The 8974-nt window shown below is 39.2% G+C and overlaps 1 long non-coding RNA gene across 1 annotated transcript; it reads right to left on the bottom strand.

Moving 5' to 3' along the window:
* Positions 1 to 2358: 2358 nt before the first annotated feature.
* LOC115030893 (uncharacterized) lies at positions 2359 to 5483 on the bottom strand. The gene is made up of 3 exons (XR_003836488.2): positions 5371 to 5483; positions 4133 to 4317; positions 2359 to 3990 (listed from the first exon to the last, which is right to left on the bottom strand). It is a non-coding gene; the product is annotated as an uncharacterized LOC115030893 (long non-coding RNA).
* Positions 5484 to 8974: the final 3491 nt, after the last annotated feature.

The following is an 8974-nucleotide window of genomic DNA, read 5'->3' as shown; positions in this document are numbered from 1 at the left end:
TACACCCCTCATCAAGGAAGTCTTTCTATACAATAGGCTGAGACCATTACAGAAAACCACAACCAATCAAAATGCAGAGTTGTAGAGCTAAGTCTTAATGCACACTTCTACAAAACACTCCCACATGGAAGGTTCGAAGAACACTGATTCTTACAACAGAAAGGTTGTAAGAATCAGATCAGGGAGTTTGCTGTGAGATCATGTCTCTTAGTAATATTAGATGCTTCACAATTAAAGAATCACCAACAAGACTGTTCAAATGTAAGCTAAACAGGGATGACACCAAAGAACATGGCAAGATGGATCAGAAAAATTCCAAGAGGCCTCCCTCAATCCTGCACAAAGAACTAAATGCAACTGAAGAAATCTTGGAACAGGAGATGTGGTCAGTCCCAAAGAAGATGATACCAATTTGTTGCCCAGTACCAAATGGTCAGCTCTGAAACATACATACAAGTAACATATGAAATGAACAGGTTATATTTAAGAGAGTGTGTGTGTGTGTGTGTGTGTGTGTGTGTGTATGATTTAAGGATCTGGCCCATTTAATTATCCAACTAATAGAATATTTTATAATATTTGAACAATGTTACTTGTCTCACTCCAAGATAAACATATTAAGATAATGATAACTTTAAAATCTCTGTGTCTATTTAGTGACCTGGTACTTATAGCTTAAAATTTTTCCACAGAGAAAACTCAACTGTCTTCACTGCTGAATTTTATCATAATTAAAGAAAGGAGCAATACTACTCCTACACAGAAGACTGAAGGATAAATGCTTCCCAACTTATTGTCTAATGGCAACATTTCCCTGATGCTGAAACCAGATAATGATATTACCAGAAAACTACAAACCAAGGTCTTACAGAAACAGATGCAAAATCATAAAAATAGCAAATCAAATCCATATTAAAATTTAACAAATAAAATCTAATATATTGAGAGTATACTGTATCAGGGACCAAGTGGAGTTTCTCCAAAGAATGCAGAATAAGTATCACATTCAAATCTCAGTGCGTGTTGGAGAGATCTGTTGCTTAACAATGTGAATACACTTTAAACTATTGAGCTGTATAAAAGTGGCTCAAACTGCAAATGATATTTTGACATTTTTCCATATTTTACCCCTTTAATTTCCTTCTCTTACCTATTGCCTTGGTTACCCTTCAGAACTAGTTGGAAGAACCTATTGCTGCAAATACCACACACTTGAGTAGTAGGATGTGGTGAAATCAAACTGTTCAAACCTGGAGGTTACATCCCTCTAGCTAAGTTTCATGATGCTGGAAGATTTTATGCAATAATTGTCAGAGAAGAAAAGTTATTAACAGCTTTACCTAGTGGTGAACCCTTTGAACTACAATAACAATATGTCTGAAAAGATATGCCTTCTGGTATAATATTGGCATGAATGGTATGAAAATATCCAGTTTATGATTGTATTTGGAACTCATGTTTCATGCTATCAACTAGGTCAAAAACCTGCAGCTGGCTAGGTTATATGTTCTAAGAAATACCCTTATTCTCTTGTTACTTATGTTTATACTATGTTAACTGACATAGTACTAAACTCCCTAAATTATTATCTTTATAGTCATAAATTATTGCATCTCAATCTTCATTAGAGAATCCTTTTGTTGTAGTAGTAGTAATAGATGGTGATCAATAGAGAGACTCACTGGTCAATATACAGAGAGTAAGAGCTTGTGGAGTGCCCAGTTCTAAATGGGGTATCTCTTTCCCACACCTGTTCCATGGATCATTTTGGAAGAGGAGGTAAAATGATTGTGAGAACCAGAGGTAGTGGGCAACTACAGGAAACAGTATTTGTCAGATATAACAAAGTCATGATAAACATGAGCTACAGTATTGATGACTACATATATAATATTTTCATAAGATCAGGCCAGACAAATTCACATCATGAGTTGAGGACAGACTCATAAAGTCCCCTTCCCTAGCTTAGGAGATATAGGCAATCATTGGATATTGGTAGAGAGTCAGTTTTCTTCAGCGGTATGGCTCCTGATAGGCTACCCATGCTCTAGTAGGTGGACAGACACCTATGTCCATACAGTCAGCACTAAGTGAATTCAATGAATTTAGAAAAATATCACATAAAGCTTGAAGGGAAAGGTTATAGGAATAGGAGAGGAATCAGATAGAAGACTGTGTTGGATAAATTTGGTCAGAATGCATTATATTTCTGTATGAAATTCTCAAACAATAAAAAATGAGGAACACATTTGAAGGGATATTTTATGAAAAGTATTTATGCATAGTATATATATATATAAATATATATAATGTTTGTCATTAGTGATTTTAAAAATATGATGGGGAAACATTAAACATATACTAAAATGGCTATAACTAAAATATTAATTATTACCGAGAATGTGGAGAACTTGAATTCCTATACCCTACTGAAGGGAACATGAAATAGTACAATCACTTCAAAGAACAGTTTGGTAACTAGTCCACTGAGGATATAAAAATGACTCTACAGTAGCTTCGGTATGAGAAGTTGTACCAAACTTCATTATGTAATAATTTTAGTCCATGTATAACACAAAGGACCAGCAATGAGTAAGCAGACAAATTGTTGTATAAATATATTGTAGAGCCCTATTACAGACAAATTGAATTAGTAGTACAGCAGCAGCATGACTGAATCTCTGAATATTCCTACTGGATCAAAGAAGCTAAACAAACATAGTTTTGATAATGGATGCATAGGGATGAGATATAGTCAATTTTTACAAAAGAAGGGAATGTAGGAAGAGTTGAGGGGAAAATGGAGAGCTCAAGATAACAAATACAGTTCTCATATATGAAAGTCCCACTAAAATGGGAAAAAAAAGTTTAATTAAATCAATCTCATAAAAGAATCACAGAGGTTGTGGATCTATTCATTATCTCCATAGAAGCAACAGCTTCATGACTGCAGACAATTTTAGCACTTGTAAAACTGGACACTATAAATATGTCTAATAAATCAATTCTATTCCATAAGATTGATTTCTTTTTAAACATGCTACAGTAACTACCACTCTCAAGTTCATGCAAACCCTCTAATCCCAGTGAACAGAAGGTGAACACTTTCTAGGAGTCCTGTGAATTTCACTAGGCTGCAAGCTAAGACTAGGATAGCCATGCAGGCTCAGCGTATCAGAAGCTTCTGATCTTGGAGGGAACATCTCTTTGACCCCCTTTTACTAGGTTCCTCCCTCTTTTAGGTGTTTTCTAGTCTCTTTCCCTGTACATTTTTCTCTCCCACCCCTTCCCCCCTTTCTCCTCTCTCACAGAGATCAAGGTAGGGGAGATCAGGAGAGAAGAGTGACTCTCTCCTGAAAAGTCTGTATTTCCAGCAACGACTATGACATATTTTCCTACTCTCCTGACTGTCTACTAGCACAGATTTTGAGGTGGGGTACTTGAATGCTGTGAAGAAGGTTATATGTGGCTGCAATTTTTACTTCCCTTCTCAGGAAGTATCAGGTCCCACTTGTTGACAGTTGCAGGGCAACCTCAAGCTCAGCTAGACAAAAGACCTGCAGAGGAGAGGGAACTTACTGATGGACTAGTGCTTTGAGGCAGCTTCACAAGTGGAGAGTGGGTAGAAGTGGCCATGGGCCCAAAAAGCTTCAAGCTGTATCTTGAGATAAGTTAACAAATCTTTAATGACTTCTTCCTTGAGGGAATTAAGAGTTGGGTCAGCCAGATCTTGAAGTCAGCAGTTTTGTCTGGGGATCTTCCCCCACATCCTTCCTCCCTTTTCTTCTTCCTTTCAAAATCCCCTGTTGCTAACCAGAGAGATACAGTCAGTTCTCTCATGTGTAAAGTTTTTCCAGGGTGAACATAATTTTTAACACACAATTATTTAGCTTTGACCAACAAGTTAAATATTCAACTCCTGTGTGGTTCATGCCAGTTCAAGCAGATTTTCACAATGCCTTGAGTAGGCTGAGTCCACTCTTGGATGTCCTGACAAAAAAAAAAAAAAATAGGAAAGAGAAAGTGAGCCTTGTAAAAATTCCACAAAAAGTTCTGGTAGTTTCTCTCTCTACCGTTATCCAGAACCTATTCTCCACTGTGCATCGTCACAAACTAGCCTCTCACTTCTCACCTGGCAAAAAAATTCTCTCTCCTCTTAGAGACTCCAGAGCAAGCCTTGCAAGGATGACCAAGATGCTGGATTCCAGCCAGGCTGGAGTTTATGTGAATCTTTACAAGCACATCTGCCAGTGAGCATTCTTCCGGGCTCCCATTGCTGCCCAAATGGGCCACATCAATCACGGCCCAGGCTTCTTCCTGACAGAGTGAGAACAAGGACCTACTTATTTATGACAAACTCCTGAGTGCTTCTCTCTGCCAACTGGGCTCCCCAGGAGAGAAGATGGTCATTAAACCAACCTCCTCCACTGTACCCCCTTGCAAAAAAGACCCCATTCTTTAAAGGGATGCTGATGCCAAGAAAAGGGGGTTAACTCATAGGTGGAAAGGAATGGAGAAAGAGAAGTAAGCAGCATGTAAGCCTCTGTCAACTCAGGGTTAACAAGAAAGTCATCTTGCCCACTTTATAACAAGGACCCTATGATCCTGAGAGGGATTGCATCCAAGGTGCACATAGCCACTGAAAAGCAGGTCTAAGAGTTGAGGTAGAGTGTCTTTCGTCTTAATCAAAGGTTCTTTTCTGCAGCCATTTTTATGGCCTGGAGAGGGAGTCAAGGGAGGAAGGATTTCTGAGAAACCAAGAAGTTCTCAAAATTCTACTGTGCCAACCTAGGAGTTAAAACTCCTTGCAAATACATTCTTTTCCTCTCTTGGAGAACTGAGTTCCATAATGACTATGAAATTTCCTTTTCTGGAACTGGGTACTGGAGAACCTATTCTAGTTTAAAAGGGTTCAGATTGTAGATTCAAAGAAGAACAGACCCTTGTAGTTAGCCTCATGAGGTCAAGTTTAACTCTTTTATAGGATAGCACAGGGAGAAACAAATTGCTAAGTCAGTTTGGGTTATCCAGTGCTAAAGTCCATGGCTAATCAAATCTGAGTTGTCTGAGAAATGAAAGAGACTACAGAGGCAGGCCAAAATAGTACCTTTATGGATTAGAGTTAGAGACCTGTAGCCTTATGGCAGAGCCTGGATAGATTTTCAGCAAGCCCACTTTCTCTTATCACCAGCCACAATGCTTTGCCCTGCCTGACTTACTCCAATGGAAGGGCTGTACTCTGCTTTTTGTGAAGACCCATAAAAATCCTCTATCTTAGTACGGCTTTCTATCACTGTGATAAAACACCATGACTAAAAGCAACTTGTGGAGGAAATGGTTTATTTCATTTTATATGATTGTAAGTCTTACCGTTCAGGGACATTGGGGCAGAAAGTCAACCTAGATTCCGGAACTAATGCAGAGGTCATGGAGGAGGGCTGTTTACTGGATTGCTTCTCATTGTTTCCTCAGCCTGCTTTCCTATAGCACCTAGAACCACCAGTCCAAGCAGATCCTCACTATAAAGAGTTGGGTCCTGCAAATCAATTATTAATCAAGAAAATATATCATAGGCTCACTCACAGTCTAGTTGGGGCTTAACTCAGGTTCCTTCTTCATAAATTATTCTAGCTTGTGTTAAGTTGATATAAAACTAGGCAGCATACCCTGCCAGATAAAGTTCTCTAATCTTCTCTTTTCTTCATCTTTTTATTGAATGATCCAGGAGATCATACCTCAGGACTTTTCAACCAGAGCACCACTGACCTTTGGAATCTTGGAGGATGTCCAGTGTACTACAGGATGTCAGGCAGCATCTATATGTGGTCTCTACATACTAGACACCAATAGTGTCTCCACTTTGGGTAAAAGTAACACAAAAATGCCTCTCAACATTTCTAGATGACCCCTGGTTAGGGCAGGGAGTGAATAATCATCCTGGTGAAAAAGCATTACTGTAGAAGATTTCAGGGCCACATAATGGAAGGAGCTTGGGTTCTGAAGGATCTTGTAGAAGAGAGTACATCCTGTGTTTGTCAGTGGCATAAGGAAGAAATTAACTTTACTGCAATTTGTGAGCTGTTTGTTCAAAAGTTAGTTTATATTGACAGATATAGTGTGACTACTATCCCCATAAGTAAACATTTATCCAACCAGGGAGAAAGGATTTGGATCAGAGGCCTAATTTGCCAACAAAGAGTCACAGAAGAAAGAAGGGGTTTCCTGTGAAAAGATAGTCCTTAAGATAAAGAAAACAGAAGAATGTGTTCTATATACGCTAAAAATTTACCTAAAAGTTATCAGTTACCTAAGTCACTTCTCATCTACCATGGCAGAGAAATCTTAAATGCAGTTTTTTCTTGTAGACTCTCTCCTCCTGAATCCAGGATTCTCTGTTGTGGGGGACACCAGTGCTTACTGTCCTTTTCTCACACTACAAGGTTTGGCTCAGTACAAAAAATGGCCTATAGACTACATGGTACCAAATATGTCCACTGTTACCCTCAATATTTTAGCTTATTTTATTATTGAAGCTGAGGCTCAGTCTTTGGACAAGATTGAGGGTTAGTCTGTGATTCTATGGAAGTCTTGCTTTGTGCAAAGGGTCTTTGTGCCAGTCCTATGAAGAATATGTTAAATATGTCTTGTGACAGAAAAACAGATCTGGGTTAGAGAAAAATACACACACACACACACACACACACACACACACACCCTGGCCTCACCATGTATTCTGTACAGAGTTCTCTTCACATAATCTATTTCCTATCTTCATTGTCATTTGCAGCTACATTTAAGTGATACATTAGCTATTTCCTGTCAAGTCAATGAAAGGAGAGTCCCCAGTCCAAGAATGACACTGGGGATGGGAAATAACTGGATGGAAGCTGATCGATATGGATAGATGCAGGTTTGATCTGTCATGTATTGGTTGCTTCAAGCTGAGAAAATCTTTTCCCTTTTCCAGATCTATGATTCCTCAATGTAACATTGTGTTACAGCTTCAATGTGTCTCTCGAAGTTTATGTGCTGGAAACTTAATTCCCAATAGCTTGGACATAAAGGCCAATAAGAGGTAGCCAGATCATAAGGGTTTTGCCTTCCTAGATGGACTGACATCATTATTACAGGAGTAGACTACTTACTCTGTCAGTGAATTTGTTATGTGAGTGAACCTGACTACCTTGATTTCCTACTCTCTCCTTCTCTCTTCCTCTCTCACCCTCTGCTCTCCCCCATGAAACAATGCAATATAAAGCCCTTATCAGATATAATTGCTCTTATACTTTTCAGCCACCAGAACCATAAAGTTTATGTTCATTATGTTATCCAGATACTCTGTTAGAGACATAAAATTGGTTATGACAAATAGGAACACCAAGCTGGACTTAATATTATGGTAATTGCACTGAATTGCATCTGGTTGAGATGCTGTGCTGTGGCTTATTCTTTCCTGCCTCTTGCCACATCCAGCTAGAACTTCAGATATTGCAATGCTCTATAAAAGTTGCAGTGGCCTCCAGCAAGCTTTCTGGAACCTAGACATTCCCAAAACCTTAAACTAGTCCACTATGGGAAAACTCAGCTAGGTATAGTCAGAGGTCCCTTCATTTATTATAGCTTGCAACTTTCAAATTTTATCACTCTGCTAATCTATAACATTCTAAGTTCTTGTCTAAAAAAACTGGCAGCCTAAAATCCTAAATCCATTGAAAGTCCAGATTTGTAATTATAAGTGTCTGTTTGTATAAGAGCACTAACTCAATTTTTCTTTGCCCCCTGTGTCCAGGAGACTCAAATCCATGACAGGGGAACTTGTGAGTATGTGCGGCCAACTAAAACACATCTCTTCCCTCTCCCTACCCTTCTGCTGATGGTTGTAACTGCCACTACTGTTAGTCATCACCAGTTAGCAGAATATGGCTGGCCTGGTCTGATTCTCACTGCAGAGGCCTCATGCATGCTGAATTCCTCACTGTTTCATATTCTATCATTCAATATCTTGATTATCCTTGTTGCCAACTTTCAGAAAGTGGATAATTATGACTTTCTTACAATTTATGATTTTAGACATTAATAGTCCAGACTGATTAAGTTTTAGATTCTGAAATACTGTGATTCCAGGACAATAAGAAATGCCAGAAAACTGTTATCAGATGGTCTGGATGAAAAAGCATCCAGCGAAGTTGGATGTAAACAAGCTGCAGGAGGGAGTGATGGGTCTCAGGTGGTGTCATGGCTGTATGGCAAGAGTGTTACACTCCTAGAGTGAAAGAGTGAGAAACCAACCTCTTTTTTTTTAATAGAACACCAAGAAAAGCCATACCCTACAGGCTTCCGGAGCCCCTGCCAAGCAGTGAGGACAAGTTTAATATCTTCCAATCAAGTATGTTAGTTGCTTCACAAGTGATTGTAAATAAAAAAATAGAAATGAGACTTAATGTCCAGAGTTATTAAAACTGTTTACAGCTATACATTTGAGTAGTTCTCCTCCCAGGGTTAAGGGTGAGCTCTCTCACCTCTTGCAGGCAAACCCCATATCTATCAGGGTTGCCATTTGGGATGTTTGATTCTTCCCAGCTTAGCTACAAAGTACTCTGGATGTGGTGAGAGGTGGGAAGGTGTAATAGGCCTTAAAGCCATGGAAGTGATTTAGACAAGTGTTGGGAAACTGGAGCCTGGCCCACACCTCAGATTTTATAAGAAGCTCATGAGGGCTTACAGAAATTCTGAGCTGAACACACCCCAGAGCCAAGATCTCCATCTGTAGCCAGAAGCATCGAAATCTTAGCTTGGAAAAAACTGAAGGTGGAAGAGAGTGTTCTCGGTGCAGCAGGGCTGAGCCCTTGATGGAAAGAGCTGCAGGGTTGTAGAGATAAGTTTGAGCAAGTCCACCATTATCCAACCATCTGGTTTTACTAGGCATTCATGCAAATTCCGAAGCCAATGTGGGGGGCAAGCAGGCCTTTTTTTT

This window comes from Mus caroli, unplaced genomic scaffold (assembly GCF_978045245.1).
Source record: "Mus caroli unplaced genomic scaffold, Mus_caroli_1 scaffold_6, whole genome shotgun sequence".
Taxonomy (NCBI): domain Eukaryota; kingdom Metazoa; phylum Chordata; class Mammalia; order Rodentia; family Muridae; genus Mus; species Mus caroli.
This window is presented reverse-complemented; position numbering and strand designations above follow the sequence as displayed.